Here is a 23,212-nt window from a genome sequence, read left to right as displayed (position 1 = left end):
CAGTTATGTGCTCCGACTCCGAAATCGAGGCGGAAAAAAAGCGCGAGAGAGAGAGAGGCCACGTTATCAGCCCCTCTCGTGGACGTGCAACACGACGGAGGGAAATGGAAATGGTGTAAAAAAAAAGAAAAGAAAAAAAGTGTTTCCAAAAAAAAGAAGAAGAAAGAAAAGAAATTCAATTTGAGAAGATGGCAGTTGAGCGAGCCGTAGCGTAACCTAGACGGGTGTCATCCCGCACTACGGGGACTCGCTAGATAACCACGTGTGGTGTCAAATGATAGAACTAATATAATATGAGTAATATTAAAATAATAAAAAAATGACAAAAAAATGACAGTAGTGCAGCGCCGGAGAGAGAGCTGCCTTCCTTCCTCCCTTCCTTCCTTTCCTTCCTCCTATATACATCGCCTGGAAGTTTTATAGGCGGAAAAAAAGAAGGAGGAAAAAAAAAAGTGTGTAATGTAGTTTCCGTGCGAGAGGACTTGACATTCAGCGGGAGCGATACGCGATACGGACCTAGACGCCGCTTGAGGGAATGTATTCCACGACTAGATAATTAGCCTTTGATTGCGTGAGAGCTGATACCAATTCTGCATAATACTCCGATATTTCTTTCTGCACGCAAGAAAAAAAATATACCCTTATCTCATATTTTCCAACCCCCCCTCTCCCCCCCCCCCCTTCATCGGCCCTAATTTTGACACCGCGATCGATAGTAATTGACTTAGTGATCGATGCGTCTCTTGAAGTTTTCCATCAGTCCGTATATATATATATATATATATACGGCCACATCGGGTTGCGTCCGCGCTGCTGTGGGTTGGCGGGGGATCTGCATGCTAATGCTGATGCCCCTCCCCCCCTCCCCCGAGCAGCACACAGGTGTTTTTATGTTAATGAATGTCAGGAGAAGAGATCCCGTTGGTCATCCCTGGGTACACACAGGTGTGTGTGTATAAGTACACGCACAACACACAGCCCACCCAGCAATGTGTGCGTGCTATCTCTCTCTCTCACACACACACACACACACACACACATATATACAGATGCAGAGCGAGGCTGCTGCACACCCACTGAACCCTTGGATGCATTATTGATAAGCTACTAATTACGCTTGTTGCAATTTCAGCTGACCTTTCCCGGGAACATCCCGGATCATTATAAGCTGCATTCTCTCTTGAAATTGCAAAGGTAATCTAAAGTCCACCGCCCTCGTGCCCCCCCCCCCCCCCCCCAAACCTCGCCTTTCCTCGACGCACCGCCGGATGAAGACGCGTCGGCGAGATATGCAAAAAAAAGGCCGATGGAAAGACGGAACAAAAAAAATTTATTGTAAATAAGTCAATCTTAAAGCAAATGTCAGCTTTTTGTACTCGATCTGTTCGTCTGAGCAACGGCGGGAATTAATTCTCGGGGCATCTCTGGAAGTTTTTCGGTTAATAATGCAACGCCGGGTATCATCACATTCTGTTAAAGGTTAAAAACGACACCGCGGTGGGTTATTATACCTGTTTGCATGCCATTATGACACATTAGCCCGAAACATTCTCATCACAGTTTGCCATTACGGCGAATACGTTCGCGTAATGGCTCCGTGCGAAGCAGCTTTCCTCCCCGCTCGCAAAGCCATTTCATTTTTTTTGGAAAAGGCCACAAACTATAACGCCAGTGGTTGTGTGTCGGGGGGGGGGAGATCAATCGGTGATCAGCTGATCCGGGGCGATGCAAACGACCCGACGTCCTGGCCTGAACATACGCGACGAGTTCCATTACGACGAGACAAATAAAAAAGATCCGTCATCGCTTTACAGGCTTGAAGGAAAGATTCATTTTTTAAATTCTAATACAGCTGCTGAATTCATTGCCAGTTAACAACCGAGCTATCAATCTGGAGCGTGGGTCGTTTGCGTGAATGGATTATATATATATTTTTTTATTATAAAATGTAGCACGGAGTATGATGAGTCGCACTCGGGCGACACACGTTTGACAATTTCTTTAAAAGCTGAAACAACAACAGAGGAAGTGAAGCTGGTGGATTTGATAATCCTCCAGGTGAAAGATGCGCACATGCAGATATTTATGCGGAATATTATCCACGGAGCATTCACAGAAAACTAAAAATACCAGCGTTATTGGCAAAATGTTTTTCCAGGGGGGGGGCGCTAAAAAGGATATTCAGCCAATCTGGAGAACAACAACCTTCTCAGTAGATCCTCGTGCATTCAGAGTGACGATTGATTTCTTTCCAAGTCGCCTGAAATCGATTTATTTCGCTCTCTTTTTTTCCTTCTTCTTTTGTCTATCGACTGTGTGAATAATAAAGACGGCAGGTAAACTTTTTTTTTTCTTTTTTTTTTTTCTCCGCGAGCGTGTGACAAAAAGCCCCGCGTGTAAAAAGTGGAATTACGATATTGTTCACCCAACGTGAACCACTCCGAGCTCACGCTGCGACACTCGGAGACCGCGAGGGCCGTTTGGAAGGAGTCTGGTGCACTAATGATATGCAGGTGTGCACTTAAAGGCCTCGCTCGGCGACTTCATTATTTCATTCTCTGAAAATCTGGCTGTGGGAGACATTTGCTCTTTTTACAGTTCCCAATCTTGAGTTATCTGTCCGAGATCACGCGTATAATATAATTGGAGAACAAGGCGGGGGGTGGGGGAGGGGGGGGAGAAATGTATTAAGAAAAGAAGAAGAAAAAAGGTACTTTCACAAACCAGTATGTGGTAATGAAGTTTAGGCAAAGAGCTTTAGTGCTGCTTTGTGGAAATATCCTCGTTTTTTTTTTCTTCTTCTTTTTTTTTCCTTCCGCAGGTTTGCATGATATTCAAAAAACAGAATGGCTGCGTATGAAGGTCATGGTGACATATCTCTGCAAGAATTTCCTTCTCTTTTTTCCTTTAATAGTTCACCAGCTTTTATCCCACCGCCTCCACAACTCCCATCTCTCTCTGAAACACACACACACACACACACACACACACTCACACACACACACACGGCTAAACATTTCCACAGATTCTGCAATCCTCCCCTCTACAGTCTATTTACCTAAATAGATATTCAGCTCTTCCAGTGGAATCAGATTTAGTTGGGTGATGGGGAGCCGATCAGAATAAATAGATGGAACTGAGTAAAGGGCCGGGGGACGGACGGCAGTTTGCTGGCGGCGCCGTGGACCAGGTGAGCCGGTGCAGGTGGGATGGGGGGGTGGGGGGTGGGGGGGGTTGATGTCTCGGGGGACGCCGAGGGTAAGCCTGCTGCTCCGGCGTGACATCCTTTGCACTTGTAAGAGCACGGGAATTAGCCGGGCTGTGTTCGGCGAGCGATGACCACGGCGCTTCCGTCAACGCACGCCAAGTCGACGTCCTCTCCCGGGAGCGCCGCGGCTGACGTCCCGGAGCCGTTTATCACATTACACTTGTGAGAATAATAACAATATATGAATATCTTCACGAGTGCTATTGTTGCGGTCGATAATGAACGATAATGATAATGACGACGTGTAATAATAATAAATAGTATGATATATAGTTATAGCCGTATGGATCGGTGTTATTCCTTGATTTTTTTTTTACGGTATGAACCTTTAAAGCTGGGGTGTCAAACTCATTTTCACCGTGGGCCACATTTAGCATCATGGCTCTTAAAGGGCCGGTGTAACTGAAGCCGTGTATAAACTAACCCCTAACATATTATTAAATAACTCTTTTTGCATTTGATTATTGTTTATTACAGAGTAGAAATATTGTACACAAGAACACTTCTCTAATATTATAACACAAATCCATTTAATTTGTAACCTTCAAAATAAAAGCACAGGACATAAAGGTGATCATATGTCTTTCAAGTCGTGTTTGACACCTGTGCCTTAAAGGGATACTTCCCTTTAAAGCGATGCATGTGTCTCCGATAAGTCTCATTCATTCAGTACGGTTAATATTTAAGAGAATTCGGCGGCCCGTGCGAGTCCAGGAGAGCGTTTTAAATAGAAGAAGCACGTGTTGGGGAAGTACCGATGAACGGATTCTGGAGGATCGGGCCGCGCCGTGTGAGAGACGGGAAGCAGATGTTGTTTGGCGCTCTCTTCAAAGCACATGGGAACAAACGGGTGCGAGTAAGTGATTCACAAATGGACTTTCTTCTTCCTCTAATTCCGGCGCCCGTCCGATGACGGAAAAAAAACTAAAACGAGAATAACGAGACGCAATCGTGTCAGAACAATAGAGGGTTCTTCTGGGCCCGTGCGAAGGCGGCAGTACAATGGGCTGTGATGACTCAACGGTGAGATAAAAAGGAATCTGGGTCAGACGCGAAGCCGATCCGCTCTCCGCCAATGTTGTGTGCAGAGGAGTAAAAAAAACGTACCTCGGGGCTTCTGGCACATCATATCCTCAAAATGTCCCTATTATTCCTGTTGTCACTTTTTTCAACTGTTTTGGGATTATTTTTCGTCCTCCTCGGGATATTTGCTTATCACTTTGTGTACCGCAGCGTTCAGGTGTTAAGGAGCCAACGCGCGGAGCTCGTCTTTTTGGATCATGATTTAGTGGTCTCAAGATTCAACGCCCTTGATACTCATCCCCCCCCCCCCCCCCCTCGCAACAGCTGAAGATTCCCCATCCAGCATCTCCTGGCGTCTTATCCATAAACAATGATGGAGGAATATGTATTATGCATGTGTTTCCCAGATAGACGTAGAGGTATAATAAAAAACAACATATCATGGGGAGTGCCCACAGCGGTCTAGACCTCCACGCGGCGCCCCTCCAGATGTTCACCCACTGTATCGTGCTCTCTAAACTCGGCAGATACTTTTTGTCTTGGTGCACACCAAATGTCACTGACTCTCAGGTCAGATGGTATCACAACATGCTCCGAACACACACACACACACACACACACATATACACACGCATACACACACATATACACACACATATACAATATGCATCCCTGAACAATATCCCCAGTGAAACAGCGAGGGTAAAGCGAACGTCGGGGGTCTATGTTCACATGCATAGCAATTTTATCCCACACACAGAAAAATAACGGTTCTTAAAAGGTTCTTTAAAAGGCTTTGTGGTTCTACGAAGAACCGTCAGCTACTGAAGAACCATTCTTTCGTTTGAGGTACCATTATAGGTTATCTGTAGAACTCTTTAAGGAAATGGTTGAAGAACCCTGGTTTGAAAGGTTCTTTGTGGAACCAGAAATGGTGCCTTAAAGACCAATTTTTGTATCTTCTTTGAGATACCTTTAAAGGTTATTTGAAGAACTATTTAAGGAAATGGTTCTTTAAAGAACCCTGGTTTGAAAGGTTCTTCGTGGAACCAGAAATGATGCCTTAAAGAACCATTTTTGTATCTTCTTTGAGGTACCTTTATATTATTTGAAGAACTATTTCAGGAAATGGTTCTTTAAAGAACCCTGGTTTGAAAGATTCTTCGTGGAACCAGAAAGGATGCCTTAAAGAACCATTTTTTAAATCTTCTTTGAGACACTTTTAGAACCCTGGTTTGAAAGGTTGTTTGTGGAACAAAAATTGTTCTCCTATGGCATCACTCTGTAGAACCATTTCCGGTTCCAGATGGCCCCTTCATTTTTCTGTGTGCATTTAGTTGTATAAAACTCTCTCTCTACAGGACTGTCTCAGAAAATTAGAATATTGTGATGAAGTTCTTTATTTTCTGTAATGCAATTAAAAAAACAAAAATGTCATGCATTCTGGATTCATTACAAATCAACTGAAATATTGCAAGCCTTTTATTCTGATTTATTGCTGATTATGGCTTACAGCTTAAGAAAACTCAAATATCCTATCTCTAAATATTAGAATATCATGAAAAAGTATACTAGTAGGGTATTAAACAAATCACTTGAATTGTCTAATTAACTCGAAACACCTGCAAGGGTTTCCTGAGCCTTGACAAACACTCAGCTGTTATAAATCTTTTTTTTTACTTGGTCTGAGGAAATATTAAAATTTTATGAGATAGGATTTTAGAGTTTTCTTAAGCTGTAAGCCATAATCAGCAATATTAAAAGAATAAAAGGCTTGCAATATTTTAGTTGATTTGTAATGAATCCAGAATGCATGACATTTTTGTTTTTTTTATTGCATTACAGAAAATAAAGAACTTTATCACAATATTCTAATTTTCTGAGACAGTCCTGTATATATTGCTCACCATCATCTCTCAACGTTATGCACCCACAGAATAATTCCTTATGTTTTGTTCTTTTACACATAATCCATTCAGGCAAATATATTCCCACTGAAAATACACGACATGCTGCATATGAAACTTGTGTATGATTTTGACTTTGGCTACACGAAGGTCACAAAACAAACGATATCAGTTTCATACGAGCAAAAGGAAAGTGGAATGGAGCGGTGCAGCGTAATCCACAGGGTGCAAACGGTTTACTAGCAGAAGTTGGCAACGTCTTCATCAACCTGCTCCCCCCCCCCCCTCAAGGGCAACTGAAAAAAACAAAAAACCACTAGAAGCAAAGTGAGATAAAAAAACATTTACTGTTTCCTCTTCCGCTTCATTGCCGTTGCAAACACTGCGCTTTGATAATTGCTGCACACCGATCGGAATATGAGCGTCTGTTTCATTGACTTTCCGACAATGGGCCATGTTTGTAACATCCGAATAATAATAATAATACTTTGAATTCATACAGTGTCTTTCTAGACACTCGAAGACGCTTTAATAATAATAATAATAATAACATTGTAATCGTCGGCTTAGCAAATAAACTCCAGCGTCCCTCTGGAACAACACTTTTTTTTTTAATATAACATTATCATAACTATTTTTAAATGACTCACAGAATGCAGAAAGTTAGATTTTCCACATCGTTTGATATATTTAATTATCAATCAGGCGGAAACATTTTTTTTCCAACAGTGTCCCACCAAAACTAGCAGACAACTTTATATTCGTGTAAAAAACAACAACCCAAACTGGGTCTCCACGTGTAGAAGCGAGGAGGTCGAGACTCCCAGAATCCTCCTCGGCGGAGGAACGACGGGACGACGGCGTGCTGGAGGTCTCCCAGCTGTCTAAGACCCCCGGACTCGTCCCAGCACACCGGTCCCCCACTAATGACCACAGGGCCCTGCATTCCTCCGGCTCCCGCGGGACAACAGCTGTGTGCCGTCGTCCACCGTCTCCTCTGAAGGGGGGGGGGGACGCGGCCTCGGTCGAGCTGGCCGCGTTCCCGACCAGCGGAGCAGCAGCTCGGGGGACGGGGACGGACTGCATGGGCTTGTTGTGCCGGCAGGGTGGCTAAGCCCACTGGAACCGCAGCCAGCCAATTACTACCATCCCAATGGCGAGCCGGCTCTCTAATAGGGGGGGGCGACGAGGGGGTCGCTGTTCGGTCCTCTCGCATGGTTTACAGGTTTTACAGGTAAGTAGTAACACTCCCCACGCCGTGTCACGCATTCAAAAAATAAAAAATAAAAAATTCTCAAGTTTTATTTTCTCCCCCCAACCCCAATTTGTTTAAAATGACAAAATTCCTTTTTAGAGCTCTTGTTTCTCCGCCGTTCTTCCACCCACTCACACATAGCCCCCGGTTAGGCTTACCCTTTAGACTATATTTGCAGAGTAAGAAACTGCCTTAATAAAAAAAAAAGTTTTTAAAAAAAAGAAAGAAGAAGTGAGAATGGCCGGGGCTAAAGGGGGGATTGGCCGCCTGTGGTTAAGACGACCTCATCATTCCGTCCACGTTCCTCCTGTTCAGATAAGCAGCGCGGAGCCTCCAGTGAGCCTCCTCCCTCCATCGACGCCATACGTACACTTTCACTTTGCTAATGTGTGCGAGTCTTGCAGCATTGCACACCGTTTAGTGATACACTTCAGATTCCACCGGAGAACCGATGGACCGTATGGCGAGGTAGAAGGTCAGAATATAAATATATATGTAGAGCCAAAACCCAGGAGGAACATGTTTAAAGTATGTATTCTTTCAACAACCACTGTTCTCTGTCAACGCGGGTGAAGTAGCAATCAGCATTACTGTGTTTCGCAAATGGATTGTAGCAGCTGTGGGTAAACGCAGTGGAATGGGAATAGATTTGCTGTGCCACTAAATCAACATAAAAAGACATCCAATCCGAGTCATTTAACGCATAAGGAAATACTTCAGCTTTTCCTAATGGTGTTTAAAAAAAAGAAGAAAATGGATCCCAACACACTGAATCAATGATACATATAGAATTACAGGCTGAGGAAAACTCATTGTGTTACATGTGACAACTTCTGAACTGTGCTTTCTTTTTCTTTTTTCATCACCCCCCCCCCTCCCCCCCTACCTTTGTGTTTACAAAACAATTTGTGGAGAATCCACTGAACCAACTTTCCTCTAACAATGTGTTACGAGACAGAGAAAAACAAGAGAGAATCAATAGGACCGGTGGTCATGTATAATTTGCAGGTCCAGCACCTGGCTGCCAACGAATAAAGATTTTCTTTTTTTTCTCCGCTCCCTCCCCTGAACGTTGCATTCGAGGATATTGGACAATTTTGCTGGACGTAGGCGGCTATTTTCACCAAATCCTGGCTGCGGGTCAGCCGACGTGATTGGATCTCTGTAAGCTGTGTGGCTCGTCGTCCCGTGCCCGTGTAAACAGGAGGCCAGGAATGTGTTCTCCACACCTCTTTGCGTCTTATGTGAATATATATATATGTATATATATATATATGTGTATATATATTTATATTTATATATATTTATATATCTGGACATGCTCAGATGAGACTCACAGCCAAACCACACTGGCGATTAAAATTTTGTTTTTGTTTTAATTGCACGGAAAGTCGATCCTCAGCGTTTTCTGACCGGGCACTATGTGTGTGTGTGTGTGTGTGTGTGTGTGTGTGTGTGTGTCAGGTTGGCTGGCAGGCTGAGTGGCTGCTGCCTTGGCTAGTCTGGGAGCTCTTCTCCCTGAACCAGCTGGGCCCTCCTGCCTCTCTCCAAAGCAGTCAGGGCAGACCACATGGTCACACCCCGACTCTGAAAGGTGCCATTCAGCCTCACACATGGACACGCACGCACACACACACACACACACACACACACACACACACACACACACACACACACACACACACACACACACACACACACACACACACACACACACACACACACACACACACACACACACACACACACACACACACACACACACACACACACACACACATCGAAGCCCGGATAGAGATTTAAAGGAACACCTTCTGCCATCACAGCAAACTAACCTGTTCAGCAACAGTATTTATAATATAGGTCCTCCAAAGGGAAGAATTACAGCAATATAATAAATACAGACAGATTTCAAATGAACTGCAAGTAAATGCCCAATGTCCCATGTATGTATTCAAAAACATATTTTTACGTTTCCACTGCTACTCTGCACTAAACTAGTCCGTTCTAACTCTTCCGTCCTATTAAAGAAGATGTTCCTTCAACCCAGGGACTTAAGAGATATGTCGTATGATAGTCTAATTTGATCAAATGTTGCGAGACGTGTTTTTTTACTGCTTATTTTCATTTTAAAAGCGTTTAGTTACAGTTAATCTTTCATTGTCTCAAATGCCCCGAGGTAAAACGGTACTTTCGTATTCCGAGTTGCAAAAAAAAACAAAAAACGTATTCATCTCAGATATATATTTGTTGTGTATGTTATTGGTACTTTGCATTTTTTTTCACCGTGTTTTTCTGAGAAAGAAAAAACAACCCCGGATGACCTTCTGATCTGTGCCGTGTTTGGTGGAGAAGCCGCCGGCTCTCTCGAGGTTCGCTCTATCGCCCTCTGGATGAGGTCACTGAGGTGGATAGAGATGAAGAGAATGAGGCGGAGGAGGAGGAGATGGAGGAGGAGATGGAGATGATGATGATGGAGGAGGAGGAGGAGGAGGAGGAGAGCAAGACGTTGTGAGGTCCAGGTCACATGGTGGGCCCTAGAACCCTGTAGTGGAGGTATAGCTCACTTCCCCTGAGCTACATTTACCCTTTAGCTGGAAAGCAGCAGTGGACTGAGGTAGGGGTGAGGGCGGGGGGGAGGGGGGGGAGGGGGGAATGAGGGTATGAGAGATAAAGCGTGACGAGTGAGCCGGAGAGAGAGAGAAATGTAGCATTGAATCCTGTCATGTCAGATGAGAGCGGGAGGAGGAGGAGGAGGAGTCCTCTCTCTCTCTCAGCAGCGTGTGAAGCATGCATCTGCATCAGGGGGTAAAATATTGAGATCTTTTGATCATTCCCTTTTTCTTTTTTTTGTTGCACCTTTCATTAATGTCACCCAGACCGAGCGGCGGCGGCTCGACACGCGAGAGAGCAGGATAGGATTTCACGACTCGCTGGGGGTGGAGTTTTCTTTTTTGACAGAAGCCTTTTGTTTCCCCCGTGCATCTCTGCATCTCTGCATCTCGTGGGTCACAATCGTTTCACGGCGAGACGAAGCCGCCCGCGCGTGCTCAGGTTTTTTACGTTCTCGGGCTCGTGTGTGTGACGAGGAGCAGGAGCCGTCACTTTGCCCTCGTCGTGTGCAATAAAGACAGAGAGGGGGCGTTCAGGGACGTTCGTAAAGAAGGGTTGCGTAGAAGGCCCCCGCCGCCGCGTGTGAGAGGAGGAGGAGGAGGAGGAAGGTACGAGAGGCTGAGCGGCGGCGTCGATGTAATCATCACAATCATAATCAGGACAATGCATATCGTTGTGTGTCAAAAAAATAAAAACATCAATTTGCTCTGGGAGAAGGAGAAAAAAAAGAAAAAGAAAAGACGATACAACAATTTAATTTGTTTTAATTTACATCTTCGAGTCAACAAATAAAGAGATGTGTCGAGCGGTGATGATAGGAATCATAATCAAGATTCAGGGGGAAATTAAATATATGATAATATTACATTATCGCCCGGCCCTAGGTGGGTGGGTGGGTGGGCGCGGGGGGGGGGGGGTCGTCAAAATTAGCTTGGCAGGGACTCTGCATTTTGTTTATTTTAATGGAATCAAGTGGTACAAATAAAAATCATTTTTCGCTGTCGTGCCGGGATCCCATTTCTACGGATGAATAATTCAGATTGTGCACGCTGGGAGGGCCGAGAATAGAATCCTAAAATAACAAGAGGATTGGGGGGTGGATGGTGTGTGTGGGGGGGGGGGGGGGGGACGACAGGACGACAAACTATTGGGGTTAAAAAAGGAGGCTGACAGCCAGCGAGCCCCGGGGGGGGGGGGGGCTTTCGTGATCCCCTCAGCATCTCCACCTCCCGTCCGTCCTCGACCTGCGATTGGTGGAATCTCTTGAACCCGCCCACCCACCGCGGCGCTCGCCTCCTGCCGATCTTTACCGCGTCCCCTCCCTGTCGGATGGGTTTTCGTTAAAACCGAACCGAACCGTCGATCAGGAGACCCGATCGGATTAGGATGCCGAAACCTCCGTCGGCAATAAAAGCATCCGCCTCCCCTTTTTCCAAAGAGGAGGAGCGAGATTGGCCCGGGCGGTGCTTCAAGGTTTTTACTTTAACATTCAGGAATCAAATCCCCGCTTCCAATCCGCCGCATTAGCCTGATGTGCGCCGGCGTTCCGGGCGGGCAGCTGTTGAGGGGCTGTCGCGTTCCCTAAAGCACATTGTGCCTGCGCTGCTCCCCGATTCCCTGATAACATTAATGCCAGGCAGATGTCCCTGAACTATAGTGCAGACATTTTCTTTATATTAGAGTCGCCTCTTTTTTTCCATCTTCTTCTTCTTCTTGTCGAAAAAGAAGAAGAAGAGAATTCTTGAAAATTCTCCCGTGGCTTTTAAGGTGCAACACAATTATTGACCCGCAATATCTTCCACATCAACAGCCAGAGCCATTCGCTTCCCTAATGGTAGGAAGATCAATAGGTAACGAATGGGCTTATTTATATTTCAAGCGATGATGTGTCTTGTTTTGGGTTGTGTGACAAGTTTATTGCTGTGGGGGGGAGGGGGGGGGAGGGGGGTACTGAGGTGGAGGATTTGCAATAATGAAAAAAAACACCCTGCATGTCGGTGGATCTCTATCAGCTGTTGCATTCTACAGCAAATAACATCTGTTCCAGATGGGGATCTCTTCCTTATCGAGACGCCGCTCCACCTCTGTCATTAGTCTACGTCCGACTCGGGCGGCTAATGTAGAACGAGAAGACGGTTGGGCCGCCTCGGATCTCCCCCCCGACGACTCCACGGCTCTTTGAAGTTCACAGTGTATGAAGAAAAAAAAAAGTGGTTCTAGTGTCGGGTCAGATCCCGAAAAGGCACGCCGGTCATCTGAAGCCTCGTTCTCAACCCGACTCGTTATTCCCCCCCGACGGAGACCTTCGGCTTCCTTTGTATTCTTCGGCGTGCAGGGGGAACCTCTTCATGTTTATTGCAGAGAGGCAATCACCACGGCCTGCGTTTGGACCTGCCCCCCCCCACACACCCCCGAAGAACTGAAGGGTCTGGGGATGCGCTTATTAACTTCTTTGCACACGGATTCCCATTCGCCAATCGTCCCTGACAATGCCGGTCCGCCTGATGGACTGATCGATGAGGGATGGGTGGGGTGGGGGGGGGGGAGTCAACAGGAAGAGAAAGAATAAAAGACGGAGAAAAAAGAAGGCAAACAAAGCACACATGAGGGGGGGGGGGGGGGGGGGGGGGAGGATAAACCTGGTCCGGATATCAATGCCAGATCGAAAAAGGGTTCTCGTGAGAGGAGACGAATATCGGCTATGTTTAAAAAATAACTAAAACAAAAGACGTTGTCGGCCACGGCAGTCAGAGCATGACCGCATCGACACGCACGTCAGGCGGTACCGCTGCAACAGGGACTCAGGAGCGCACAGCGCGCTCACGAAGGATGTGACGACACTTCCTTCGTGGTTCGTGGTTTGAGGGGGCGTGGCCTAGCCTTCATTTAGAAGCATCTGCGATGCGGCGCCTCCGCTGGACCGACCGCCGCATCGCAGCCGCGCCATCCGGCGAGAGTCCATCGGCAAAACCCGAAGCTCTTGGTTTGTCGATATAGGCCTTTTTTTTTGCGTCTCCGTTTTATTCCGCCCGCTTCCATCTCTCCTGCGTGAACGGTTGGGGTTGAAGCAGGCGTCCTTTCCAGTCCACCGGCAGCATGAAGCCGTGATTTAGGTGGAGCGACAGTGGGGGAGACAGAGGGCGATATGAGACGCTAATGGAGTTAATACACTAAGATGGAGAGAGATAAAGGACAGAAGAGGTCAGATGGGAGGGACAGACACCGAAGAGCTAGCCCAGCTCCGGGAACCCAATATGAATACAGATCTAATATTACAGCCCGGTGTTTTCTCTCGAACTTCTGTTGGTCGGTTTGTTTGTAACTATGAATGCACTCCAAAATATATATTATTGTCCTTGTGTATGCAGCTAATGTGTGAAATTGTGGAGGGGAAAAAAGTATGAACTAGCATTTTTATTAATTTGGAGGTGGCATATTCAAAATTATATAGAAATAAAACGATTATATATTCAATTTTCACACACTAGAGTGCTCCACAAAACATGGTGAGATGGAAATTACAGTGTTGTGTGTCGACAAAAAATATGCAGCATTGTATATATATATATATAAATATATATTTATATATAGAAATACATATATGTATATATATATATATATATATAATAATAATAAAATAATAAAAATAAAAATAAATAAATATATATATATATATATATATATATGTTTCTCTTTCACGCTGATTGGAAAGCCATTTCCTGTCTGTGCATATCCCGGGGTGGAAGAAGCTTTTCTTTTCTCCTCTCCTGTCTCTTTCTTTGTCATCACTTTTATGCCCTGCCATTCTTCCTCTTGCATTCACTCTCTCCATCTCTCTCTCCTATTTTTCTATTTGTCACTCATGCTCTTGAGTATTTGCGTGCACCCAGTCATGAGAGATTGTTTTCATATACTGGTGCCAAGAAATAAATACAGATAACAAAAACCTATTCTCTCCATATTAAAGAAAAGGATGAATAATATAAATGTGTAAACTCTGTCGCAGCTCATAAATACAGCAAGAATGTCTCTTCTTTAGTGTTGGTGTGGATTCAAATGGGCCAATGTTTGTGCATGAGCTACACTCGTCTTTCTCTCTTTCTTTCTCTTTCTATCTCATCTGTGTTTTTTTATTTATTTTTTGTACACAAAAAAGCTCCAAATAGTCTTTGGCTTCTCTTTCTCTCTTGTGAACAAACAGGACATTTTCTTTCCGCATGAAGTGCAGGGAGAGCAACGGTCTCCTAGAATTAGGGCAGCGAGTGCAGCGCCGAGCTGAGGCCAGGCAGCTGGAGAGAGAGAGGAGAGAGGAGAGAGGAGAGGAGAGTCTCAAATCTCATGTTCACCTGAAAATATCTCAGTAACCTTTTAGAATCTGAAAAAAAAATCAGAAAAATGACTCATCCGTTCCTCTGAACTTGCTTTACGCTGGAAACACAAACTTCAGAAACCTCGACCTCAATGACACAGACATCATGTCTGACTCACGCTAAAGGTCTTTTACTTATCGGGGGGATTACACTTTTTCTTTTTTTATGCAATTAATTCACACGCAATGTGACTTTTAAGTGGCTGGAAGAAAAAGAAGCAATGTACTTTTTTAGTTGTTTTGGAATACGGGTGATTTTTTTCCGTTCTTCTTTTCTGAGCTTTTCACACAGCGAATGAAGGCATCGACCGTGTGATGTTGTGCGCAACGGGTTCAGGCGAGTCTACGTTTGTGGAACAACAACAACACAAAGGCTTTGTTATCTCAACCAAGATGGCAAACATTACAGAAGCTGCACATGCCACCTCCATCGCTCCACTTCTTACCTTTTACAACAAAAGCCAGAGACCAAAAAACATCCGCAGGCGAGTTACGCCTTTTGTTACACCCCCGGGTGCGTGAAGGCCTTTACTCCAAAAGTGGAGATTGGAGCTCGTAGCTCTGATGTACGAGTGTTATATATTTATACGTGTGTGTGTGTGTGTGTGTGTGCGTCTCCAGTCTGCTTTAATCTCTACCCATCTGCCGGTGGACCTCCTCTCCCTGTTCTGAGGCCTGCCGTGCCCCATCCGATCTGCCGAGCCTGACCTCACCGCGTGTCAGTGTGTGTGTGTGTGTGTGTGTGTGTGGGCTGCTTGATGAGCCTGGTTCCTTATGAAGTGGTGTCATTAAATCGGAGAGAAGGAGCAAACGGGTGATTGCAGTGATTTGGCAGAGGTTGCACAGACACTGTCCTCCAATCAGAGCCCTCGTTGGTCTCCTCCAGCTCCACTGCAATCACAGAGCACCAGGTCCACAGAGGACACAGACACACACACACACACATATATAATATATATATACACACACACACACATACATACACCAGTTTATAAGCCTCCTGTATGGGCTTGTCTTTGCAATTCCGTGCTTACACTATGAGTATATATATATATATACACCAGAAGATTTGACATCACTGGGGTTGTGCTTTTTAAAATTAACCGCATCTTTGGGATTATGTTCCTAATTAATCACATGGATTTCTGTGGTTGAAATGTAAAGTGTCAAAGTTAAATTGAGACAGTAAGGGATTAAGGAAGCATACGTAGGAAGCAGGGCGGCTACACAAGCTGCTTCCTGTTCTCACATACTGCACACAGGTTGTTTTACGTTAACATGAAATGACATGGCCAACAAAACACGGTCGAAAATAAGGCCCGCCTTAAAAAAGGTCCGCCTTAAATAAGGCACGCTTCCTCACCCACCTCCATGTCAGTGTCCTGTAGACACCCGCGTTGCTATTCTGGCATCCGCTGAATAGCAGGTCGTGTGACACGTGATGCAGTTGAGATGATGTCGTGCGTCCTCGCGGCCCCATCAGGCCGGTAAAACAAAAAGAAGATCAGTCGGATGTGACTTAAACTAGCGCGTCACCCTCTTTCTTCTGCGCTCATTTCAACGCGGCCGCTTTGATGTTGCGCGTGGATGTCGAGCGTCGCGGCGACGGCGACACGATTGTTTTGGAGGAAGTGGCGTGTTCACACGACCGGTTCATCTCTGTGTCGGATGAGGACTCAACTCCGAACATCAAAGCGCCGCACGACAGAAGACCTCGTATTGGCAACTACTGTACACGACGTGTTGTTATGGCTCAGAAAGGGACAACAACAACAACAACGACAACAAAAAAGCAGGAGAAGAAGAAGAACGGGTAGGATGGGGGAGGGGGGCAAAGAGAGAACGAGAGAATGAATTACAAAGTGCAGAGAGGATTGAGCTGTAAATTGAGAGCCGCAGTCCGTCCGTCCCCGAAGACGGGCGGCGGGACGACGGCGTAATGAGAACGGCGGACCAGATGCATATGGAGGGGGGGGGGGCGTAGCTTCTTCCCCCCCGCATCTCCATTCCTCTCTGAGATAAGACAAGTTTTTTGTTTCTCAAGGTGATTGTTTGCGGTGATAAGGGAGAGGCTGTTATTAAGGGTGACAGCGGAGGGGCTGAGAGGCCGACTGGATAACCTTGTGTCGTCCCCCCCCCCCCCCACTCCGCCCGCCCCATCCCCGCCTTGCTTCCTTCTGCATGAGCATCTCCACAAAAAGCGAACCGCTGCCCCGCCGCCGTCTGAACACAATCTGCTGGCTGGAATTACCTCCCTGGGCCCCCCTTGGAAAGAAAAAAAAAAAAACTAAACATGATTTCTGACCTTTCCTTCTCTGTGTTCGACAGTAACCTTTGCTGATCCGCTCACGCTGCGAGAGCGTCGCGGGGCCCGGACCCGGGGACGAAGCGGCGGGCGGGATCGTGTGGCGGTTTGAAAAGGTAAAAAAAAAAAAAAAGGCGAGAGCGAGTTCCAATGTGTGTTTAGCCGAATTTCCGTACGTATGCGTGCGTGGGTGCGTACATACGGGGACGAGTGCAATCACCTCGACAAATATCATGGAATCAAATACAGCGGCCTTGAAATAAATGAAGCCCTCGCAATGTTCACATTCTGCAGGCCGTATTACATAATAAGGCGTTTCTGTTATTCCGCCTCTATAATAAGTAAATAAGTCGCCGCCGCTTCCTTCTGGGCATGTGCTGACTGAGTCTGTGCCACAGAAGTTGCAGTAATAGTGCATTTTTCCACGAGACACTGTCCTGTGTTTGCAGAAACACAGTGCATCTTCCTAAAGTCATGACATCATCACTCTGCTCCCTCCTTGTTGTTCTTTGCCGCGTCGGCACCTTTGCCATCGGTATTATCATTAGAAGTGTGCTGTTAGATAAGGCTAATTGATCTCCTTCTCCTACCGAGTGTATTTAGCGGATTGTTGTGATCCGCTCCTTCCACTGACTCTGCATAACTCCGACCAGCCTCAGCACAATCTGAGGCCCCCCCCCCCCCCCACACACACACACACACACACACACACACACCATCCCCAGGAGCAAAGAGGCGCATCCCCCCCCCTGTAGAAATGATTTCATCATCTCTTCTTTCTCTCACTCTCACGTTCCCCCCCCCCGCCTTCACTCCCCTTGTCCGTCTCCCCCCCCCTCCTCCGCCTCCTCCATTTTTTAAAAAAGAAAGCCAAAGTTTGCGCTGATGCGAGGGCAAATAGATAGATAGATAGATATATACTTTATTATTAATCCCCAAGGGGAAATTTGTCGTCACAGTAGCAGCACCAATAAACTAAACACACAAGAATAAAAAAATATATATAAAAAAAAACAGGGATGAAAGATATAGGAGTATACAAAGTAAAATATAAAATAAAATATATATGTATATATATATAACATATATGCATACACAATACACAATACTAATGACAAATTAAATTAAATATAAAAATATTAAATATAGACAGTGTGCAAAATGCAAAGTGTGTGTATGTGTGTGGTGTAAATAAATGAAATGTGTGAAGTGCAGATCAACATAGTGTGGATATGAAGTTATTCCCCGAGCTCACGCGGCGGGCAGAGCGACCCCCGGGCATCCCGGGAGTTAGCCGGGACTGAACCGCGGGGGCCGCGGGGCCGAGGCCCCGTGTGCGTTAGCGCTGTTTGTGTAAGAGCACCGGAGGGGATTGGGACAAGCAGCGTGAGCTCTGGATGTGTGAACCCCGCAGCCGGCCTTAGCGTTAGATTAGCTCCCCCTGATCCCCCCCCCCCTCCCCACACACACACACACACACACAACCTCAGGAACATGCTCACTACGATTTCAAGATCTCTCTATTTATGCCCAGCCAAGCACATTGTGACCAGTAATCTTTAGTTTTCTTCTTCCCCTCCGAAAAAAAAGGAGGAGAATATAAACTGTTCGGCTTTCCCGCTATCCCCCCTGTTTATTTAGCACTCGTTCCCCCTCTCTCTCTCTCTCTCTCTCCCTTATACCCAGTTTAAGTTTTTTCACCTCTCTAGTCACACCATCTGTCTTCCCGGGCCTCGTTCCTCTCCTCCGTTCCTTCTCTCTCTCTTTTCTAAAGGGGATCAGTGGAGCTTAGAGGCCTTCCTGCCTGGTTCATTACTGAGCCGCTCTGACACGGGGAGCTCGTCTCTCTGGCGAGGAGAAAAAGGAGAACGCCGCTGATGTTTAATACATGGACCACTCTGTTGTCTTTCACGCCAGATAAATTCATCATCAAAAACTGAGCGCGGAACAGCAACAGAGCATGTAAACCTGCTCTCTCAATCTCGATTCCCAATCTTCCATTCTTTCTTTTTTCTCCCCGTCCTCTCTCTCTCTCTCTCTCTCTCTTTGTTCCGTCGCATCTCAGTGAACTGGAGCAAACCTTTTCATTGTCCTTCAGTCGGGAGTAAACACACAAACACACAAACACACAGCGACGCCGCCGCCGCTCGACGGGAAACGCAGCTCGCTAAAAGAAGAAGAAGAAAGAAAAAAAAAAAGTACCCGTTGCGTTCGCCGTGTGCGTACACTGCGGATGTGTGTGAAATATGCAACATGCACACTGGAGTATGTGTGTGTGTGTGTGTGCCCCTATTGCCATGTGCATCCAACTTTCCACTGTGTGCATTTGTGTGTCTGCATAAGAGTGAAAGTGTGTGTGTGTGTGTGTGTTTGCCTTGTTTCCTCTCTGTGTGGGTGTGTGTGTGTGGGCGGCAGGCCCGCCTTGATAACGCCAGAGCCTCGTTTCTAATCCAGGCCTCCTCAGTGGGCTGGAGATGTACTGGTGCCAAGCGGGCCTGCTGCAACACCAAACAGATCCCCAGCTGACAGCCGGCTCCTCTCCCCCTCTCTCTCTCTCTCTCTCTCTCTCAGCTTCCTGGACTGTGTCCGTGAGCTCAACAACTCCAACAAAGGGTTTAAGCTGCCCGAAAATGTGAAGAGCCACGAAGGAACAACAACACCAAATTAACTATTTAGCCCGAGAGCCAGAGAGACTCTTTTTTTTGTCTTTTTGTTGTTGTTGAGATTATCGGCGAAGAAAAACAAGAAGGGGCGGGAGGACAGCGACGGAGGGGGCCGCCCCGTCGGTTAAAAGGTTTAGGATGAAATCAAAAAGTGTTTGAAGCGGATTCATCCCCGCGCGAGGACGCCCGGCCCTCTAAGGAGGCGCTCAGCGGCCCTTCAGAAAGTGAAATATCAGCAGCAGTCAGTGCCAGTCGTCAGTGCCATGTGTGATGGAAAATCAATCTATTTCATATCAGAGACCTGTGAGGAGAAAACGAGAGAGACAGCCCCCCCCCCCCCCTCTCACCATCCCCCGAACCCTCCGACGGTTTAACGTCCCAGAATGCTCGGCGGCGGCGGCGGCGTCGTAGGTGTGAACGTCGCGGCTCCGTGTGTAACTGCTGCTGTTCTGCTAGATTAGGTCGGTGATTGGCCATTAATATTCATTTCGCCGCGTGTCTTTGTTGGGCGGATGGATTTACTCTGCCGTATATTTCCCTTTTAGTTTCTAAAATAAGCAAGGTGGTTTACTCGCACGGCCTCGGCGAAGCTCTCGAGGGCCCCCGATGTATGGTTGACCGTTTCGTTCTATCTGATGAGGTCAAGGCTGCGAACTAACCGCCGGGGAATCTGCTCGGCGTGGATCAAACCACCCGGAGTCACACCTATTGGATGGCGGCGGCGGCGCGGATTTAAAATGACGTTTTTAGTCGTAGCCGCTACCCGAGTGGGAGGTTTTTAAAGTCACAATTTAGTATTTTTGTTTTATTGAAGTCAGGGCTCAGCAGAGGAATTTAATCTAATTTTAGTCGATGCTTTAGTCATCATTTCCTCAGGTACTTTCATCTCTCTGGATTTTGCTGAATAATATTCCTGCTGTTTGGATGCAGTTTAAATGTGCACTGAAACCGGGGCCCAGTCTGACAGCGGGGGGGGGGGGGGGGGCCAACGTAGCGAGGTGATCCGAACAGTCCTCCTCGTAATGAGATTAAGGGACTAATTAGTCCGACTGTGGCTGGAGTGTGACCGTGTGCAACGAGGAGTATATGCCCCCTATCGGACGAGCCACGTGGCCCCTGAGAGAGCGAGCCGGAGCCGGGGCCCCCGTCCCCGGTGTCCATCCCTCCGCTGCACCGGAAGGCTAATTAATAGCTTTTCTTGCATCCTCTCTTCCAGCTCCTGAGTTATATAGTCCTGAAGTTATTGATCCGGGTTCTGGCAGCAAATCAAAATCACACAACAAAAAAAAACTCTATCTCGGCAAAAATGTACTGTAATTACACGCCCCCCCCCCACCACCCCACACACACACACACACACACACACTTGGAATTTCAGACATCTCAATTACATTCTCTTTAATCTTTTTTACGGCGAATGAAATGCAGGCCACGGAGGCGCGGCAGCTAACGATATAGCAGAAGCGGCCAACGGTATAGTGGAAGCGGCTAACGGTATAGCAGAAGCAGCTAACAGTATAACAGAAGCAGTTTACGGAATAGCGGAAGCGGCAAACAGTATAGGAGAAGCGGCTAACGGTATAGCAGAAGCAGCTAACGGTATAGCAGAAGCAGCTAACGGTATAGCGGAAGCGGCTGAGGACGGACGCGGATGTGTAGAAAAACCCCGAAAGAGAAGAAGAGTTCGAGCCGGCAACATTAGAAGCAGGATGAGAAGAAAAGGACATATACGATGAACATCGGATGCCTTTTCGCTTTCCCCGACTCCCCCCCCCCCCCCTTTTCGCCTCTGTACCTCCCGACGCGTTAAAGTCACGCCGGTGTTTGATCGCCCCTGCGGCGCCACTTTGACCTGTTCATTTAAGATGATGTGCAACTCTCAGGTCGGCTCCAGCACTCATTTGTTCCTCAGCGGGGTCCCCACGGCCGGCCGGCGAGAGGGCCCCGGACTGACCAAAGTGCCCTGGGAGCTTTAAAGCCAGCCACTCACAACCAAGTAAAGAGACAGCTGAGTGTCATTGTTAATGTGGACACACAGCTCCACAATGGCAAAATCAATGGAGCTATAGGGGACATCACTCAGGTGGGAGACTGACCACCTGGTGACCTGGTGCAGCCAGAACAACCTGGAGCTCAACGCTCTGAAGACAGTGGAGATGGTTGTGGATTTCAGGAGGAAAATGCCCCCCCCCCCCCCTCTCATCCTGTGTGACCCCGTCGACGCTGTGGAGTCCTACCGCTTCCTGGGCTCCATCATCTCCCAGGACGATGTTCTTCCTGAGGCAGCTGAGATCAACCTGCCAGGAAGAGATGATGGTACAGTTCTACGGCCATCGTTGAGTCCATCATCTGCTCCTCCATCACTCTGGCACCTGCAGCCACAGCCAAAGACAAGCGCGGGCTGCAGGCATCATCCGCTCGGGCGAGAGGGGTTATCGCTGCAGTCTGCCTTTCCTCCAGGTCCTGTTCACTTCCAGGTCACTGAGGGCCAGAAAGATTTGTGTCCCCCCCCCCCCCCCCACACTCCTGTTGTTTTCCTCTCCCTGGGGGAGAGGGCTGATCCATCATGACCCACGACCTCCGCCACATCAATAGCTTTTCCCGGCGGTCGTCGGCGTCATCAATGGACCCGGGACTGACTGACTGTCACCCCAGGACTACCACCTCTTCTTCCACCTTCCTCTCTCCTCCTTCTTCCCGCTCCTTCCTCTTCCTCCTCCTCCTGATTGTTGTTTGTCATGTCCAAATGTTGCACCTTCCACCAAAAAAAATTCCTCGTTTGTTTGTGAAAACATTCATTCTTTGGCAATAAACCTGTTTCTGATTCTGATTCTGATTCTGATTCTGATTCTGATCAATCTCAACAGCACAAGACCCTTTCGCTTGTCTCACCACTCCTGTAAAGCTCTGAATGAATGGGCCGGAGAAGGAGGGAATGGCGAGGGAGGGGGGCGGGCGGGGGGGAAAGGGGTGGGGGGGGGGGGAAAGGGAGAAGGAGAGAAAGAAAGAGAACATGCAGGACTGACAGTGATCTTTATTGGCCTTTCCTCCATCCATCTCAAGGGGTTATGCTGTCCTTTGAAGATTGTGTGCATTTGACAGGCGGCCAAGTGGCCGGCCGTCCCAATTCACCCAAAAACAGGCCGATGTTGTTGTTTGTTGTTTTTTTAGGTAAAGCCTCAGAAGTGCGGCAGCTGCATGCGGTTGGCATCGCGTGAGTGTTTTCTCTCCTCCTGCCCGTTTCAGAATGAGTAAGGGAGGAGAACAACCGACAAAAAAAAAGAGAGAGGCACTTGCTTCGTTACGGGGGTGCGCATGAGATGCCCACCCCCTGGAAGAAAAAAAAAACCAGCGGGGTTCATTGTCTCTCGTAGCGACTTAAAGGATGCCTCCTCGTCTCATTAACATATATGCAGATAGGCAGCGAGTAAATGAAAGCCTCTCCAACAAAAAAAAAAAGGGAGAGATCAAAGACGACAGAATTAAGGCCAAGTAATGAGGATCTTGGCAAGAACCCGGCACATTCATTGATTGTTTGGCACGCTGTATGTGCTCCTGCTCCATTTTTTTTTTAAACCCTCCCTCTATATCGCTCGCTCTCGCGTTTTCAGGCCGAGCGGCGATGTTTATTTTTATTTTTATTTTTTTAACGGGGCCTTTGCGTGGCTCCGGTTTCCGGCGGCGAGCTTAATCGCGATCTAATTTACAGCGCGACGATAATGTACTTGGCATCGGGAACAAGAGGAAGAGAGACGGGCGCCCACCATCGCAGTATTTACATACTTTTAAACAACTCAAGACTCCTTTAA

At 47.0% G+C, this 23,212-nt stretch overlaps 1 protein-coding gene across 7 annotated transcripts in view; it reads right to left on the bottom strand.

Annotated features, from left to right (window-relative positions):
- The window catches only part of celf5a (cugbp, Elav-like family member 5a), a 228,594-nt gene that overhangs the window by 76,951 nt on the left and 128,431 nt on the right, over window positions 1-23,212 (bottom strand). The gene's annotated exons all lie outside the window — the stretch shown is intronic.

The sequence above is a fragment of the Pseudoliparis swirei genome, chromosome 5 (assembly GCF_029220125.1).
Source record: "Pseudoliparis swirei isolate HS2019 ecotype Mariana Trench chromosome 5, NWPU_hadal_v1, whole genome shotgun sequence".
Taxonomy (NCBI): domain Eukaryota; kingdom Metazoa; phylum Chordata; class Actinopteri; order Perciformes; family Liparidae; genus Pseudoliparis; species Pseudoliparis swirei.
The sequence above is the reverse complement of the archived record's forward strand: the minus strand, read 5'-3'. Positions and strand labels throughout refer to the sequence as shown.